The sequence below is a fragment of the Elephas maximus genome, chromosome 14 (assembly GCF_024166365.1).
Source record: "Elephas maximus indicus isolate mEleMax1 chromosome 14, mEleMax1 primary haplotype, whole genome shotgun sequence".
In the NCBI taxonomy this organism is placed as follows: Eukaryota; Metazoa; Chordata; class Mammalia; order Proboscidea; family Elephantidae; genus Elephas; species Elephas maximus.
Window position 1 is genome coordinate 7,735,124 of NC_064832.1, and position 20,120 is coordinate 7,755,243.

Consider the following 20,120-nt stretch of genomic DNA (forward strand, 5'->3'; position numbering starts at 1 on the left):
GACTCATCATCTCAGCACACACTTTGCCTGCACACAGGGAATCCGCCTCTCTCCACGAATGCCTTCCCCTGCTAGGAAACACAGGATGTCACTCAGCCAAAGGAGAGCACAGGCAAAGTCAACTGAAGCCCGCATTTTCAAGATTTTGCCCTCTGCTGGGCCACAGCCTCTGGTGGCACACTGCATGTGCGTCACCTCTCCGAAGACAAGGCCGAAATCCGGGCATCCAGGGCCCCAGCAGTCCAGAGGCTGCGCATGGCGGCCTACGGATCACCTCTTTGCCACGTACAGGAGGGAGGCCTCGGCCCTAGACTGGCTCCGCTAGAGCTCCACGACCTCAGCTATTTTTCCCGACCTTTGGCCCGTGCCCTCGTGAGTCTGTGATCTCTAGTTACACTTCACCTCCGACCACTCTCGATCCGCCACCTGCGGATACCTGAGCGTGGACATCAACATCTATCACTGTCTGCAGTGTCACAGGTCACTAGATGTCTAGGCTCAGGCTGACCTTGGCTGTCTTCTGCCCAGGCAAGGAGCTTAATCCTTCAAAGGAAATGAAGGACACGTGGTCACTGGCCGACAACCTTTCTTTCATCTACACAGCGGTCTAGATGAGGGTAAAGAGGCCAGGTGGGCCAGGTGAAGGCTGAGTGCGGGGCCTAAGGCTTCCTTCCCAATCACCATGGAGACAGCCACCGCAAGGCTGGCCGGAACTTCTGACGGGGACGGGTCACAAACTCTGAGCCAATAGGAGAGGTCCAGCCTAACCGGCCGGTTCCGCAGAACCCTCCATTTTATCCGTGGACACACAACGGCCCCTTCTGTCCTTGGCCACAAAATCGAGGGCACCCAGGGAATAACTTCACAGTAGGCAACCCCTGATGTGGCCACGTTCGACATACTGGGACAGCAGGCAGGTACCTCTTTTCCACTTACGCTACGATATCTGTAGGCAAGGCGCCCTTCCTCAGCATCTATGGCCCCTCTTTGTATGTGTTCTTTTAAAGAAATCTCTTTTTTCTACCCCTGAGACACATCACAACTATGAGGGGCCTGAGAGGGAACCTGGAGATGAAACAGGGGAGGCTTCTGGCTGTACCGCTTCCCCGTGCCTAGAGAATAGCAGTTAGTCTCTCTGGAAGCTCTTAGCTTCTGTTGATCGACATGGGCAATACGGTAGGGGCGGACCCTGGCCAGGTGGAGCTTGTGCGCACATGCAACCTCTGGGGGAAGAATAATTCCGCGGCTGCTTTGTATGGTGTAAACCTCCCCACGCCAAGTGGGATGGGCACAGAACATTGACCCACACCTGCCAGGGGCCTTTCCTGGGACTAAAGATCCCAAGCTGGTCTCAACCTTGTCACCTTCTCAGCACATACCTTTCCTGCACACATAATCCTGCCTTTCTCCGTCGGTGCCTCATCCTACTAGGAAAAAAGCATGCCGCTCAAAAAGGCCGATGCCAGAGAAATCGAGGAGACACTGCCATTTTCCACATTTTTGCTGTCTACATATCCCCGCCTCCGGTGGAAGGCTGCCTATGTGGCCGGGCTGCGAAGGGAAGGCCGAAATCCTGGCATCCCGGGCCCCAGCAATCCAGTGGTTTATGGACGTGGGGACCCGGATGACATGTTTCCCACATACAAGAGGAATCCTTGGGCCCTTCACTGGCTCGCCATTCAGCTCCGCGACGTTCACTACTGGCCCTCGCCTTTGGCCGGTGCCCCATTGCGCGAGTGCTCCGGAGCGATGTTTCTCCACCCATCACTATCATTCTGCCACCAGGGGATATGTGAGTGTGGGAGTCACCATTTGTCTGTCACTGGCAGCAGTGTCAGGAGTCAGTAGCCTTCCAGGTACCAGCTGACCTAGGCTGCCTTCTCCCCCGGCAAGGTCCGGAATCCTTTACCCCAGATGCTGACACCTGGGCACTGGCCGAGACTAATTTTTATCAACACAGAGGTCTGAGTGAGGGTCAGCAGACCAGCTAGGTGAAGTCAAGGCCAGGTGGGCGGGACTAAGGCTCCTTTGCCATCACCATGGAGACAGTCCCACCACCGGAAGAGTAGGCGGAGCTTATGATGGGCCTGGTGACAAGACGGAGCCAATGGCAGAGATCTGGCCCGCCAGGCAGATGACACAGGGCCCTCCATTATGACCTATGACACCTAGTGGCCACAGGATTTGAGCACACCCTGGGAAAGCCTACGCAGGCACAGGGGAGCCCCTGGTGCGGACTGGTTCAGGGCATTGGCAGAGCAGGCCAGGTACCTCTTTCCCACTTTCCTGAGGATATCACTACGCAAGGCATCCCCACTCAGCATCTCTTGCCTCTCTCTGTCTCTCTCTGGATGTGTTCATTCTCTGAAATCTCTTCCTTCTCCCCCTGAGTCACTTCACAGCTTGGAGTGCCTGATAGAGTGCCTAGAGACCAAAGAGCAAAGGGGGAAGGCCTCTAGCTCTACTGGTTGCCCATGGGCAGACAAGTTCTGGTAGTTTATCTGAAAGGTCTAGAGAGTAGTGACTGATGGGGTAGCTACATCACCGGCGGACCCTGGCCAGGTGAAGCTTGCTGACATGTGGCAGCCTCTCCGGAGACTACTAATTCCGCTCGTAACATTGTATGCAAATACCTGGCTGAGTGCGAAGGGCAGAAAACATTGACCCATACCTGCCAGAGGCCTATCCTGGGTCTGAAGAGTCCACCCCGGTCTCCAGGGATTCATCATCTCAGCACACACTTTGCCTGCACACAGGGAATCCGCCTCTCTCCACGAATGCCTTCTCCTGCTAGGAAACACAGGATGTCACTCAGCCAAAGGAGAGCACAGGCAAAGTCAACTGAAGCCCGCATTTTCAAGATTTTGCCCTCTGCTGGGCCACAGCCTCCGGTGGCACACTGCATGTGCGTCACCTCTCCGAAGACAAGGCCGAAATCCGGGCATCCAGGGCCCCAGCAGTCCAGAGGCTGCGCATGGCGGCCTACGGATCACCTCTTTGCCACGTACAGGAGGGAGGCCTCGGCCCTAGACTGGCTCCGCTAGAGCTCCACGACCTCAGCTATTTTTCCCGACCTTTGGCCCGTGCCCTCGTGAGTCTGTGATCTCTAGTTACACTTCACCTCCGACCACTCTCAATCCGCCACCTGCGGATACCTGAGCGTCGACATCAACATCTATCACTGTCTGCAGTGTCACAGGTCACTAGGTGTCTAGGCTCAGGCTGACCTTGGCTGTCTTCTGCCCAGGCAAGGAGCTTAATCCTTCAAAGGAAATGAAGGACACGTGGTCACTGGCCGACAACCTTTCTTTCATCTACACAGCGGTCTAGATGAGGGTAAAGAGGCCAGGTGGGCCAGGTGAAGGCTGAGTGCGGGGCCTAAGGCTTCCTTCCCAATCACCATGGAGACAGCCACCGCAAGGCTGGCCGGAACTTCTGACGGGGACGGGTCACAAACTCTGAGCCAATAGGAGAGGTCCAGCCTAACCGGCCGGTTCCGCAGAGCCCTCCATTTTACCCGTGGACACACAACGGCCCCTTCTGTCCTTGGCCACAAAATCGAGGGCACCCAGGGAATAACTTCACAGTAGGTAACCCCTGATGTGGACACATTCGACATACTGGGACAGCAGGCAGGTACCTCTTTTCCACTTACGCTTCGATATCAGTAGGCAAGGCGCCCTTCCTCAGCATCTATGGCCCCTCTTTGTATGTGTTCTTTTAAAGAAATCTCTTTTTTCTACCCCTGAGACACATCACAACTATGAGGGGCCTGAGAGGGAACCTGGAGATGAAACAGGGGAGGCTTCTGGCTGTACCGCTTCCCCGTGCCGAGAGAATAGCAGTTAGTCTCTCTGGAAGCTCTTAGCTTCTGTTGATCGACATGGGCAATACGGTAGGGGCGGACCCTGGCCAGGTGGAGCTTGTGGGCACACGCAACCTCTGGGGGAAGAATAATTCCGCTGCTGCTTTGTATGGTGTAAACCTCCCCACGCCAAGTGGGATGGGCACAGAACATTGACCCACACCTGCCAGGGGCCCTTCCTGGGACTAAAGATCCCAACCTGGTCTCAACCTTGTCACCTTCTCAGCACATACCTTTCCTGCACAAATAATCCTGCCTTTCTCCGTCGGTGCCTCATCCTACTAGGAAAAAAGCATGCCGCTCAAAAAGGCCGATGCCAGAGAAATCGAGGAGACACTGCCATTTTCCACATTTTTGCTGTCTACATATCCCCGCCTCCGGTGGAAGGAAGGCTGCCTATGTGGCCGGGCTGCGAAGGCAAGGCCGAAATCCTGGCATCCCGGGCCCCAGCAATCCAGTGGTTTATGGACGTGGGGACCCGGATGACATGTTTCCCACATACAAGAGGAATCCTTGGGCCCTTCACTGGCTCGCCATTCAGCTCCGCGACGTTCACTACTGGCCCTCGCCTTTGGCCGGTGCCCCATTGCGCGAGTGCTCCGGAGCGATGTTTCTCCACCCATCACTATCATTCTGCCACCAGGGGATATGCGAGTGTGGGAGTCACCATTTGTCTGTCACTGGCAGCAGTGTCACGAGTCACTAGACTTCCAGGTACCAGCTGACCTAGGCTGCCTTCTGCCCCAGGCAAGGTCCGGAATCCTTTATCCCAGATGCTGACACCTGGGCACTGGCCGACATTAATTTTTATCAACACAGAGGTCTGAGTGAGGGTCAGCAGACCAGCTAGGTGATGTCAAGGCCAGGTGGGCTGGCCTAAGGCTCCTTTGCCATCACCATGGAGACAGTCCCACCACCGGAAGAGTAGGCGGAGCTTATGATGGGCCTGGTGACAAGACGGAGCCAATGGCAGAGATCTGGCCCGCCAGGCAGATGACGCAGGGCCCTCCATTATGACCTATGACACCTAGTGGCCACAGGATTTGAGCACACCCTGGGAAAGCCTACGCAGGCACAGGGGAGCCCCTGGTGCGGACTGGTTCAGGGCATTGGCAGAGCAGGCCAGGTACCTCCTTCCCACTTTCCTGAGGATATCACTACGCAAGGCATCCCCACTCAGCATCTCTTGCCTCTCTCTGTCTCTCTCTGGATGTGTTCATTCTCTGAAATCTCTTCCTTCTCCCCCTGAGTCACTTCACAGCTTGGAATGCCTGATAGAGTGCCTAGAGACCAAAGAACAAAGGGGGAAGGCCTCTGGCTCTACTGGTTACCCATGGGCAGACAAGATCTGGTAGTTTATCTGGAAGGTCTAGAGAGTAGTGACTGATGGGGTAGCTACATCACCTGCGGACCCTGGCCAGGTGAAGCTTGCTGACATGTGGCAGCCTCTCCGGAGACTACTAATTCCGCTGGGAACATTGTATGCAAATACCTGGCTGAGTGCGAAGGGCAGAAAACATTGACACATACCTGCCAGAGGCCTATCCTGGGTCTGAAGAGTCCACCCCGGTCTCCAGCGACTCATCATCTCAGCACACACTTTGCCTGCACACAGGGAATCCGCCTCTCTCCACGAATGCCTTCTCCTGCTAGGAAACACAGGATGTCACTCAGCCAAAGGAGAGCACAGGCAAAGTCAACTGAAGCCCGCATTTTCAAGATTTTGCCCTCTGCTGGGCCACAGCCTCCGGTGGCACACTGCATGTGCGTCACCTCTCCGAAGACAAGGCCGAAATCCGGGCATCCAGGGCCCCAGCAGTCCAGAGGCTGCGCATGGCGGCCTACGGATCACCTCTTTGCCACGTACAGGAGGGAGGCCTCGGCCCTAGACTGGCTCCGCTAGAGCTCCACGACCTCAGCTATTTTTCCCGACCTTTGGCCCGTGCCCTCGTGAGTCTGTGATCTCTAGTTACACTTCACCTCCGACCACTCTCGATCCGCCACCTGCGGATACCTGAGCGTCGACATCAACGTCTATCACTGTCTGCAGTGTCACAGGTCACTAGGTGTCTAGGCTCAGGCTGACCTTGGCTGTCTTCTGCCCAGGCAAGGAGCTTAATCCTTCAAAGGAAATGAAGGACACGTGGTCACTGGCCGACAACCTTTCTTTCATCTACACAGCGGTCTAGATGAGGGTAAAGAGGCCAGGTGGGCCAGGTGAAGGCTGAGTGTGGGGCCTAAGGCTTCCTTCCCAATCACCATGGAGACAGCCACCGCAAGGCTGGCCGGAACTTCTGACGGGGACGGGTCACAAACTCTGAGCCAATAGGAGAGGTCCAGCCTAAACGGCCGGTTCCGCAGAGCCCTCCATTTTACCCGTGGACACACAACGGCCCCTTCTGTCCTTGGCCACAAAATCGAGGGCACCCAGGGAATAACTTCACAGTAGGTAACCCCTGATGTGGACACGTTCGACATACTGGGACAGCAGGCAGGTACCTCTTTTCCACTTACGCTACGATATCAGTAGGCCAGGCGCCCTTCCTCAGCATCTATGGCCCCTCTTTGTATGTGTTCTTTTAAAGAAATCTCTTTTTTCTACCCCTGAGACACATCACAACTATGAGGGGCCTGAGAGGGAACCTGGAAATGAAACAGGGGAGGCTTCTGGCTGTACCGCTTCCCCGTGCCGAGAGAATAGCAGTTAGTCTCTCTGGAAGCTCTTAGCTTCTGTTGATCGACATGGGCAATACGGTAGGGGCGGACCCTGGCCAGGTGGAGCTTGTGGGCACACGCAACCTCGGGGGGAAGAATAATTCCGCTGCTGCTTTGTATGGTGTAAACCTCCCCACGCCAAGTGGGATGGGCACAGAACATTGACCCACACCTGCCAGGGGCCCTTCCTGGGACTAAAGATCCCAACCTGGTCTCAACCTTGTCACCTTCTCAGCACATACCTTTCCTGCACAAATAATCCTGCCTTTCTCCGTCGGTGCCTCATCCTACTAGGAAAAAAGCATGCCGCTCAAAAAGGCCGATGCCAGAGAAATCGAGGAGACACTGCCATTTTCCACATTTTTGCTGTCTACATATCCCCGCCTCCGGTGGAAGGAAGGCTGCCTATGTGGCCGGGCTGCGAAGGCAAGGCCGAAATCCTGGCATCCCGGGCCCCAGCAATCCAGTGGTTTATGGACGTGGGGACCCGGATGACATGTTTCCCACATACAAGAGGAATCCTTGGGCCCTTCACTGGCTCGCCATTCAGCTCCGCGACGTTCACTACTGGCCCTCGCCTTTGGCCGGTGCCCCATTGCGCGAGTGCTCCGGAGCGATGTTTCTCCACCCATCACTATCATTCTGCCACCAGGGGATATGTGAGTGTGGGAGTCACCATTTGTCTGTCACTGGCAGCAGTCTCACGAGTCACTAGACTTCCAGGTACCAGCTGACCTAGGCTGCCTTCTGCCCCAGGCAAGGTCCGGAATCCTTTATCCCAGATGCTGACACCTGGGCACTGGCCGACATTAATTTTTATCAACACAGGTCTGAGTGAGGGTCAGCAGACCAGCTAGGTGATGTCAAGGCCAGGTGGGCTGGCCTAAGGCTCCTTTGCCATCACCATGGAGACAGTCCCACCACCGGAAGAGTAGGCGGAGCTTATGATGGGCCTGGTGACAAGACGGAGCCAATGGCAGAGATCTGGCCCGCCAGGCAGATGACGCAGGGCCCTCCATTATGACCTATGACACCTAGTGGCCACAGGATTTGAGCACACCCTGGGAAAGCCTACGCAGGCACAGGGGAGCCCCTGGTGCGGACTGGTTCAGGGCATTGGCAGAGCAGGCCAGGTACCTCCTTCCCACTTTCCTGAGGATATCACTACGCAAGGCATCCCCACTCAGCATCTCTTGCCTCTCTCTGTCTCTCTCTGGATGTGTTCATTCTCTGAAATCTCTTCCTTCTCCCCCTGAGTCACTTCACAGCTTGGAATGCCTGATAGAGTGCCTAGAGACCAAAGAGCAAAGGGGGAAGGCCTCTGGCTCTACTGGTTACCCATGGGCAGACAAGATCTAGTAGTTTATCTGGAAGGTCTAGAGAGTAGTGACTGATGGGGTAGCTACATCACCGGCGGACCCTGGCCAGGTGAAGCTTGCTGACATGTGGCAGCCTCTCCGGAGACTACTAATTCCGCTGGGAACATTGTATGCAAATACCTGGCTGAGTGCGAAGGGCAGAAAACATTGACACATACCTGCCAGAGGCCTATCCTGGGTCTGAAGAGTCCACCCCGGTCTCCAGCGACTCATCATCTCAGCACACACTTTGCCTGCACACAGGGAATCCGCCTCTCTCCACGAATGCCTTCTCCTGCTAGGAAACACAGGATGTCACTCAGCCAAAGGAGAGCACAGGCAAAGTCAACTGAAGCCCGCATTTTCAAGATTTTGCCCTCTGCTGGGCCACAGCCTCCGGTGGCACACTGCATGTGCGTCACCTCTCCGAAGACAAGGCCGAAATCCGGGCATCCAGGGCCCCAGCAGTCCAGAGGCTGCGCATGGCGGCCTACGGATCACCTCTTTGCCACGTACAGGAGGGAGGCCTCGGCCCTAGACTGGCTCCGCTAGAGCTCCACGACCTCAGCTATTTTTCCCGACCTTTGGCCCGTGCCCTCGTGAGTCTGTGATCTCTAGTTACACTTCACCTCCGACCACTCTCGATCCGCCACCTGCGGATACCTGAGCGTCGACATCAACGTCTATCACTGTCTGCAGTGTCACAGGTCACTAGGTGTCTAGGCTCAGGCTGACCTTGGCTGTCTTCTGCCCAGGCAAGGAGCTTAATCCTTCAAAGGAAATGAAGGACACGTGGTCACTGGCCGACAACCTTTCTTTCATCTACACAGCGGTCTAGATGAGGGTAAAGAGGCCAGGTGGGCCAGGTGAAGGCTGAGTGCGGGGCCTAAGGCTTCCTTCCCAATCACCATGGAGACAGCCACCGCAAGGCTGGCCGGAACTTCTGACGGGGACGGGTCACAAACTCTGAGCCAATAGGAGAGGTCCAGCCTAAACGGCCGGTTCCGCAGAGCCCTCCATTTTACCCGTGGACACACAACGGCCCCTTCTGTCCTTGGCCACAAAATCGAGGGCACCCAGGGAATAACTTCACAGTAGGTAACCCCTGATGTGGACACGTTCGACATACTGGGACAGCAGGCAGGTACCTCTTTTCCACTTACGCTACGATATCAGTAGGCAAGGCGCCCTTCCTCAGCAACTATGGCCCCTCTTTGTATGTGTTCTTTTAAAGAAATCTCTTTTTTCTACCCCTGAGACACATCACAACTATGAGGGGCCTGAGAGGGAACCTGGAAATGAAACAGGGGAGGCTTCTGGCTGTACCGCTTCCCCGTGCCGAGAGAATAGCAGTTAGTCTCTCTGGAAGCTCTTAGCTTCTGTTGATCGACATGGGCAATACGGTAGGGGCGGACCCTGGCCAGGTGGAGCTTGTGGGCACACGCAACCTCGGGGGGAAGAATAATTCCGCTGCTGCTTTGTATGGTGTAAACCTCCCCACGCCAAGTGGGATGGGCACAGAACATTGACCCACACCTGCCAGGGGCCCTTCCTGGGACTAAAGATCCCAACCTGGTCTCAACCTTGTCACCTTCTCAGCACATACCTTTCCTGCACAAATAATCCTGCCTTTCTCCGTCGGTGCCTCATCCTACTAGGAAAAAAGCATGCCGCTCAAAAAGGCCGATGCCAGAGAAATCGAGGAGACACTGCCATTTTCCACATTTTTGCTGTCTACATATCCCCGCCTCCGGTGGAAGGCTGCCTATGTGGCCGGGCTGCGAAGGCAAGGCCGAAATCCTGGCATCCCGGGCCCCAGCAATCCAGTGGTTTATGGACGTGGGGACCCGGATGACATGTTTCCCACATACAAGAGGAATCCTTGGGCCCTTCACTGGCTCGCCATTCAGCTCCGCGACGTTCACTACTGGCCCTCGCCTTTGGCCGGTGCCCCATTGCGCGAGTGCTCCGGAGCGATGTTTCTCCACCCATCACTATCATTCTGCCACCAGGGGATATGTGAGTGTGGGAGTCACCATTTGTCTGTCACTGGCAGCAGTGTCACGAGTCACTAGACTTCCAGGTACCAGCTGACCTAGGCTGCCTTCTGCCCCAGGCAAGGTCCGGAATCCTTTATCCCAGATGCTGACACCTGGGCACTGGCCGACATTAATTTTTATCAACACAGAGGTCTGAGTGAGGGTCAGCAGACCAGCTAGGTGATGTCAAGGCCAGGTGGGCTGGCCTAAGGCTCCTTTGCCATCACCATGGAGACAGTCCCACCACCGGAAGAGTAGGCGGAGCTTATGATGGGCCTGGTGACAAGACGGAGCCAATGGCAGAGATCTGGCCCGCCAGGCAGATGACGCAGGGCCCTCCATTATGACCTATGACACCTAGTGGCCACAGGATTTGAGCACACCCTGGGAAAGCCTACGCAGGCACAGGGGAGCCCCTGGTGCGGACTGGTTCAGGGCATTGGCAGAGCAGGCCAGGTACCTCCTTCCCACTTTCCTGAGGATATCACTACGCAAGGCATCCCCACTCATCATCTCTTGCCTCTCTCTGTCTCTCTCTGGATGTGTTCATTCTCTGAAATCTCTTCCTCCTCCCCCTGAGTCACTTCACAGCTTGGAATGCCTGATAGAGTGCCTAGAGACCAAAGAGCAAAGGGGGAAGGCCTCTGGCTCTACTGGTTACCCATGGGCAGACAAGATCTGGTAGTTTATCTGGAAGGTCTAGAGAGTAGTGACTGATGGGGTAGCTACATCACCTGCGGACCCTGGCCAGGTGAAGCTTGCTGACATGTGGCAGCCTCTCCGGAGACTACTAATTCCGCTGGGAACATTCTATGCAAATACCTGGCTGAGTGCGAAGGGCAGAAAACATTGACACATACCTGCCAGAGGCCTATCCTGGGTCTGAAGAGTCCACCCTGGTCTCCAGCGACTCATCATCTCAGCACACACTTTGCCTGCACACAGGGAATCCGCCTCTCTCCACGAATGCCTTCTCCTGCTAGGAAACACAGGATGTCACTCAGCCAAAGGAGAGCACAGGCAAAGTCAACTGAAGCCCGCATTTTCAAGATTTTGCCCTCTGCTGGGCCACAGCCTCCGGTGGCACACTGCATGTGCGTCACCTCTCCGAAGACAAGGCCGAAATCCGGGCATCCAGGGCCCCAGCAGTCCAGAGGCTGCGCATGGCGGCCTACGGATCACCTCTTTGCCACGTACAGGAGGGAGGCCTCGGCCCTAGACTGGCTCCGCTAGAGCTCCATGACCTCAGCTATTTTTCCCGACCTTTGGCCCGTGCCCTCGTGAGTCTGTGATCTCTAGTTACACTTCACCTCCGACCACTCTCGATCCGCCACCTGCGGATACCTCAGCGTGGACATCAACGTCTATCACTGTCTGCAGTGTCACAGGTCACTAGGTGTCTAGGCTCAGGCTGACCTTGGCTGTCTTCTGCCCAGGCAAGGAGCTTAATCCTTCAAAGGAAATGAAGGACACGTGGTCACTGGCCGACAACCTTTCTTTCATCTACACAGTGGTCTAGATGAGGGTAAAGAGGCCAGGTGGGCCAGGTGAAGGCTGAGTGTGGGGCCTAAGGCTTCCTTCCCAATCACCATGGAGACAGCCACCGCAAGGCTGGCCGGAACTTCTGACGGGGACGGGTCACAAACTCTGAGCCAATAGGAGAGGTCCAGCCTAACCGGCCGGTTCCGCAGAGCCCTCCATTTTACCCGTGGACACACAACGGCCCCTTCTGTCCTTGGCCACAAAATCGAGGGCACACAGGGAATAACTTCACAGTAGGCAACCCCTGATGTGGACACGTTCGACATACTGGGACAGCAGGCAGGTACCTCTTTTCCACTTATGCTACGATATCAGTAGGCAAGGCGCCCTTCCTCAGCATCTATGGCCCCTCTTTGTATGTGTCCTTTTAAAGAAATCTCTTTTCTCTACCCCTGAGACACATCACAACTATGAGGGGCCTGAGAGGGAACCTGGAGACGAAACAGGGGAGGCTTCTGGCTGTACCGCTTCCCCGTGGCTAGAGAATAGCAGTTAGTCTCTCTGGAAGCTCTTAGCTTCTGTTGATCGACATGGGCAATACGGTAGGGGCGGACCCTGGCCAGGTGGAGCTTGTGGGCACACGCAACCTCGGGGGGAAGAATAATTCCGCTGCTGCTTTGTATGGTGTAAACCTCCCCACGCCAAGTGGGATGGGCACAGAACATTGACCCACACCTGCCAGGGGCCCTTCCTGGGACTAAAGATCCCAACCTGGTCTCAACCTTGTCACCTTCTCAGCACATACCTTTCCTGCACAAATAATCCTGCCTTTCTCCGTCGGTGCCTCATCCTACTAGGAAAAAAGCATGCCGCTCAAAAAGGCCGATGCCAGAGAAATCGAGGAGACACTGCCATTTTCCACATTTTTGCTGTCTACATATCCCCGCCTCCGGTGGAAGGAAGGCTGCCTATGTGGCCGGGCTGCGAAGGCAAGGCCGAAATCCTGGCATCCCGGGCCCCAGCAATCCAGTGGTTTATGGACGTGGGGACCCGGATGACATGTTTCCCACATACAAGAGGAATCCTTGGGCCCTTCACTGGCTCGCCATTCAGCTCCGCGACGTTCACTACTGGCCCTGGCCTTTGGCCGGTGCCCCATGGCGCGAGTGCTCCGGAGCGATGTTTCTCCACCCATCACTATCATTCTGCCACCAGGGGATATGTGAGTGTGGGAGTCACCATTTGTCTGTCACTGGCAGCAGTGTCAGGAGTCACTAGACTTCCAGGTACCAGCTGACCTAGGCTGCCTTCTGCCCCAGGCAAGGTCCGGAATCCTTTATCCCAGATGCTGACACCTGGGCACTGGCCGACATTAATTTTTATCAACACAGAGGTCTGAGTGAGGGTCAGCAGACCAGCTAGGTGATGTCAAGGCCAGGTAGGCTGGCCTAAGGCTCCTTTGCCATCACCACGGAGACAGTCCCACCACCGGAAGAGTAGGCGGAGCTTATGATGGGCCTGGTGACAAGACGGAGCCAATGGCAGAGATCTGGCCCGCCAGGCAGATGACGCAGGGCCCTCCGTTATGACCTATGACACCTAGTGGCCACAGGATTTGAGCACACCCTGGGAAAGCCTACGCAGGCACAGGGGAGCCCCTGGTGCGGACTGGTTCAGGGCATTGGCAGAGCAGGCCAGGTACCTCCTTCCCACTTTCCTGAGGATATCACTACGCAAGGCATCCCCACTCAGCATCTCTTGCCTCTCTCTGTCTCTCTCTGGATGTGTTCATTCTCTGAAATCTCTTCCTTCTCCCCCTGAGTCACTTCACAGCTTGGAATGCCTGATAGAGTGCCTAGAGACCAAAGAGCAAAGGGGGAAGGCCTCTGGCTCTACTGGTTACCCATGGGCAGACAAGATCTGGTAGTTTATCTGGAAGGTCTAGAGAGTAGTGACTGATGGGGTAGCTACATCACCGGCGGACCCTGGCCAGGTGAAGCTTGCTGACATGTGGCAGCCTCTCCGGAGACTACTAATTCCGCTGGGAACATTCTATGCAAATACCTGGCTGAGTGCGAAGGGCAGAAAACATTGACACATACCTGCCAGAGGCCTATCCTGGGTCTGAAGAGTCCACCCTGGTCTCCAGCGACTCATCATCTCAGCACACACTTTGCCTGCACACAGGGAATCCGCCTCTCTCCACGAATGCCTTCTCCTGCTAGGAAACACAGGATGTCACTCAGCCAAAGGAGAGCACAGGCAAAGTCAACTGAAGCCCGCATTTTCAAGATTTTGCCCTCTGCTGGGCCACAGCCTCCGGTGGCACACTGCATGTGCGTCACCTCTCCGAAGACAAGGCCGAAATCCGGGCATCCAGGGCCCCAGCAGTCCAGAGGCTGCGCATGGCGGCCTACGGATCACCTCTTTGCCACGTACAGGAGGGAGGCCTCGGCCCTAGACTGGCTCCGCTAGAGCTCCACGACCTCAGCTATTTTTCCCGACCTTTGGCCCGTGCCCTCGTGAGTCTGTGATCTCTAGTTACACTTCACCTCCGACCACTCTCGATCCGCCACCTGCGGATACCTCAGCGTGGACATCAACGTCTATCACTGTCTGCAGTGTCACAGGTCACTAGGTGTCTAGGCTCAGGCTGACCTTGGCTGTCTTCTGCCCAGGCAAGGAGCTTAATCCTTCAAAGGAAATGAAGGACACGTGGTCACTGGCCGACAACCTTTCTTTCATCTACACAGCGGTCTAGATGAGGGTAAAGAGGCCAGGTGGGCCAGGTGAAGGCTGAGTGCGGGGCCTAAGGCTTCCTTCCCAATCACCATGGAGACAGCCACCGCAAGGCTGGCCGGAACTTCTGACGGGGACGGGTCACAAACTCTGAGCCAATAGGAGAGGTCCAGCCTAAACGGCCGGTTCCGCAGAGCCCTCCATTTTACCCGTGGACACACAACGGCCCCTTCTGTCCTTGGCCACAAAATCGAGGGCACCCAGGGAATAACTTCACAGTAGGTAACCCCTGATGTGGACACGTTCGACATACTGGGACAGCAGGCAGGTACCTCTTTTCCACTTACGCTAGGATATCAGTAGGCAAGGCGCCCTTCCTCAGCATCTATGGCCCCTCTTTGTATGTGTCCTTTTAAAGAAATCTCTTTTCTCTACCCCTGAGACACATCACAACTATGAGGGGCCTGAGAGGGAACCTGGAGACGAAACAGGGGAGGCTTCTGGCTGTACCGCTTCCCCGTGGCTAGAGAATAGCAGTTAGTCTCTCTGGAAGCTCTTAGCTTCTGTTGATCGACATGGGCAATACGGTAGGGGCGGACCCTGGCCAGGTGGAGCTTGTGGGCACACGCAACCTCTGGGGGAAGAATAATTCCGCTGCTGCTTTGTATGGTGTAAACCTCCCCACGCCAAGTGGGATGGGCACAGAACATTGACCCACACCTGCCAGGGGCCCTTCCTGGGACTAAAGATCCCAACCTGGTCTCAACCTTGTCACCTTCTCAGCACATACCTTTCCTGCACAAATAATCCTGCCTTTCTCCGTCGGTGCCTCATCCTACTAGGAAAAAAGCATGCCGCTCAAAAAGGCCGATGCCAGAGAAATCGAGGAGACACTGCCATTTTCCACATTTTTGCTGTCTACATATCCCCGCCTCCGGTGGAAGGAAGGCTGCCTATGTGGCCGGGCTGCGAAGGCAAGGCCGAAATCCTGGCATCCCGGGCCCCAGCAATCCAGTGGTTTATGGACGTGGGGACCCGGATGACATGTTTCCCACATACAAGAGGAATCCTTGGGCCCTTCACTGGCTCGCCATTCAGCTCCGCGACGTTCACTACTGGCCCTCGCCTTTGGCCGGTGCCCCATTGCGCGAGTGCTCCGGAGCGATGTTTCTCCACCCATCACTATCATTCTGCCACCAGGGGATATGTGAGTGTGGGAGTCACCATTTGTCTGTCACTGGCAGCAGTGTCACGAGTCACTAGACTTCCAGGTACCAGCTGACCTAGGCTGCCTTCTGCCCCAGGCAAGGTCCGGAATCCTTTATCCCAGATGCTGACACCTGGGCACTGGCCGACATTAATTTTTATCAACACAGAGGTCTGAGTGAGGGTCAGCAGACCAGCTAGGTGATGTCAAGGCCAGGTAGGCTGGCCTAAGGCTCCTTTGCCATCACCATGGAGACAGTCCCACCACCGGAAGAGTAGGCGGAGCTTATGATGGGCCTGGTGACAAGACGGAGCCAATGGCAGAGATCTGGCCCGCCAGGCAGATGACGCAGGGCCCTCCGTTATGACCTATGACACCTAGTGGCCACAGGATTTGAGCACACCCTGGGAAAGCCTACGCAGGCACAGGGGAGCCCCTGGTGCGGACTGGTTCAGGGCATTGGCAGAGCAGGCCAGGTACCTCCTTCCCACTTTCCTGAGGATATCACTACGCAAGGCATCCCCACTCAGCATCTCTTGCCTCTCTCTGTCTCTCTCTGGATGTGTTCATTCTCTGAAATCTCTTCCTTCTCCCCCTGAGTCACTTCACAGCTTGGAATGCCTGATAGAGTGCCTAGAGACCAAAGAGCAAAGGGGGAAGGCCTCTGGCTCTACTGGTTACCCATGGGCAGACAAGATCTGGTAGTTTATCTGGAAGGTCTAGAGAGTAGTGACTGATGGGGTAGCTACATCACCTGCGGACCCTGGCCAGGTGAAGCTTGCTGACATGTGGCAGCCTCTCCGGAGACTACTAATTCCGCTGGGAACATTCTATGCAAATACCTGGCTGAGTGCGAAGGGCAGAAAACATTGACACATACCTGCCAGAGGCCTATCCTGGGTCTGAAGAGTCCACCCTGGTCTCCAGCGACTCATCATCTCAGCACACACTTTGCCTGCACACAGGGAATCCGCCTCTCTCCACGAATGCCTTCTCCTGCTAGGAAACACAGGATGTCACTCAGCCAAAGGAGAGCACAGGCAAAGTCAACTGAAGCCCGCATTTCAAGATTTTGCCCTCTGCTGGGCCACAGCCTCCGGTGGCACACTGCATGTGCGTCACCTCTCCGAAGACAAGGCCGAAATCCGGGCATCCAGGGCCCCAGCAGTCCAGAGGCTGCGCATGGCGGCCTACGGATCACCTCTTTGCCACGTACAGGAGGGAGGCCTCGGCCCTAGACTGGCTCCGCTAGAGCTCCACGACCTCAGCTATTTTTCCCGACCTTTGGCCCGTGCCCTCGTGAGTCTGTGATCTCTAGTTACACTTCACCTCCGACCACTCTCGATCCGCCACCTGCGGATACCTGAGCGTGGACATCAACGTCTATCACTGTCTGCAGTGTCACAGGTCACTAGGTGTCTAGGCTCAGGCTGACCTTGGCTGTCTTCTGCCCAGGCAAGGAGCTTAATCCTTCAAAGGAAATGAAGGACACGTGGTCACTGGCCGACAACCTTTCTTTCATCTACACAGTGGTCTCGATGAGGGTAAAGAGGCCAGGTGGGCCAGGTGAAGGCTGAGTGTGGGGCCTAAGGCTTCCATCCCAATCACCATGGAGACAGCCACCGCAAGGCTGGCCGGAACTTCTGACGGGGACGGGTCACAAACTCTGAGCCAATAGGAGAGGTCCAGCCTAACCGGCCGGTTCCGCAGAGCCCTCCATTTTACCCGTGGACACACAACGGCCCCTTCTGTCCTTGGCCACAAAATCGAGGGCACCCAGGGAATAACTTCACAGTAGGCAACCCCTGATGAGGACAGGTTCGACATACTGGGATAGCAGGCAGGTACCTCTTTTCCACTTATGCTACGATATCAGTAGGCAAGGCGCCCTTCCTCAGCATCTATGGCCCCTCTTTGTATGTGTCCTTTTAAAGAAATCTCTTTTCTCTACCCCTGAGACACATCACAACTATGAGGGGCCTGAGAGGGAACCTGGAGACGAAACAGGGGAGGCTTCTGGCTGTACCGCTTCCCCGTGGCTAGAGAATAGCAGTTAGTCTCTCTGGAAGCTCTTAGCTTCTGTTGATCGACATGGGCAATACGGTAGGGGCGGACCCTGGCCAGGTGGAGCTTGTGGGCACACGCAACCTCTGGGGGAAGAATAATTCCGCTGCTGCTTTGTATGGTGTAAACCTCCCCACGCCAAGTGGGATGGGCACAGAACATTGACCCACACCTGCCAGGGGCCCTTCCTGGGACTAAAGATCCCAACCTGGTCTCAACCTTGTCACCTTCTCAGCACATACCTTTCCTGCACAAATAATCCTGCCTTTCTCCGTCGGTGCCTCATCCTACTAGGAAAAAAGCATGCCGCTCAAAAAGGCCGATGCCAGAGAAATCGAGGAGACACTGCCATTTTCCACATTTTTGCTGTCTACATATCCCCGCCTCCGGTGGAAGGAAGGCTGCCTATGTGGCCGGGCTGCGAAGGCAAGGCCGAAATCCTGGCATCCCGGGCCCCAGCAATCCAGTGGTTTATGGACGTGGGGACCCGGATGACATGTTTCCCACATACAAGAGGAATCCTTGGGCCCTTCACTGGCTCGCCATTCAGCTCCGCGACGTTCACTAGGGGCCCTGGCCTTTGGCCGGTGCCCCATTGCGCGAGTGCTCCGGAGCGATGTTTCTCCACCCATCACTATCATTCTGCCACCAGGGGATATGTGAGTGTGGGAGTCACCATTTGTCTGTCACTGGCAGCAGTGTCAGGAGTCACTAGACTTCCAGGTACCAGCTGACCTAGGCTGCCTTCTGCCCCAGGCAAGGTCCGGAATACTTTATCCCAGATGCTGACACCTGGGCACTGGCCGACATTAATTTTTATCAACACAGAGGTCTGAGTGAGGGTCAGCAGACCAGCTAGGTGAAGTCAAGGCCAGGTAGGCTGGCCTAAGGCTCCTTTGCCATCACCATGGAGACAGTCCCACCACCGGAAGAGTAGGCGGAGCTTATGATGGGCCTGGTGACAAGACGGAGCCAATGGCAGAGATCTGGCCCGCCAGGCAGATGACGCAGGGCCCTCCATTATGACCTATGACACCTAGTGGCCACAGGATTTGAGCACACCCTGGGAAAGCCTACGCAGGCACAGGGGAGCCCCTGGTGCGGACTGGTTCAGGGCATTGGCAGAGCAGGCCAGGTACCTCCTTCCCACTTTCCTGAGGATATCACTACGCAAGGCATCCCCACTCAGCATCTCTTGCCTCTCTCTGTCTCTCTCTGGATGTGTTCATTCTCTGAAATCTCTTCCTTCTCCCCCTGAGTCACTTCACAGCTTGGAATGCCTGATAGAGTGCATAGAGACCAAAGAGCAAAGGGGGAAGGCCTCTGGCTCTACTGGTTGCCCATGGGCAGACAAGATCTGGTAGTTTATCTGGAAGGTCTAGAGAGTAGTGACTCATGGGGTAGCTACATCACCGGCGGAACCTGGCCAGGTGAAGCTTGCTGACATGTGGCAGCCTCTCCGGAGACTACTAATTCCGCTGGGAACATTGTATGCAAATACCTGGCTGAGTGCGAAGGGCAGAAAACATTGACACATACCTGCCAGAGGCCTATCCTGGGTCTGAAGAGTCCACCCTGGTCTCCAGCGACTCATCATCTCAGCACACACCTTGCCTGCACACAGGGAATCCGCCTCTCTCCACGAATGCCTTCTCCTGCTAGGAAACACAGGATGGCACTCAGCCAAAGGAGAGCACAGGCAAAGTCAACTGAAGCCCGCATTTTCAAGATTTTGCCCTCTGCTGGGCCACAGCCTCCGGTGGCACGCTGCACGTGCGTCACCTCTCCGAAGACAAGGCCGAAATCCGGGCATCCAGGGCCCCAGCAGTCCAGAGGCTGCGCAAGGCGGCATACGGATCACCTCTTTGCCACGTACAGGAGGGAGGCCTCGGCCCTAGACTGGCTCCGCTAGAGCTCCACGACCTCAGCTATTTTTCCCGACCTTTGACCCGTGCCCTCGTGAGTCTGTGATCTCTAGTTACACTTCACCTCCGACCACTCTCGATCTACCACCTGCGGATACCTGAGCGTGGACATCAACATCTATCACTGTCTGCAGTGTCACAGGTCACTAGGTGTCTAGGCTCAGGCTGACCTTGGCTGTCTTCTGCCCAGGCAAGGAGCTTAATCCTTCAAAGGAAATGAAGGACACGTGGTCACTGGCCGACAACCTTTCTTTCATCTACACAGCGGTCTAGATGAGGGTAAAGAGGCCAGGTGGGCCAGGTGAAGGCTGAGTGCGGGGCCTAAGGCTTCCTTCCCAATCACCATGGAGACAGCCACCGCAAGGCTGGCCGGAACTTCTGACTGGGACGGGTCACAAACTCTGAGCCAATAGGAGAGGTCCAGCCTAACCTGCCGGTTCCGCAGAGCCCTTCATTTTACCCGTGGACACACAACGGCCCCTTCTGTCCTTGGCCACAAAATCGAGGGCACCCAGGGAATAACTTCACAGTAGGCAACCCCTGATGTGGACAGGTTCGACATACTGGGACAGCAGGCAGGTACCTCTTTTCCACTTATGCTACGATATCAGTAGGCAAGGCGCCCTTCCTCAGCATCTATGGCCCCTCTTTGTATGTGTCCTTTTAAAGAAATCTCTTTTCTCTACCCCTGAGACACATCACAACTATGAGGGGCCTGAGAGGGAA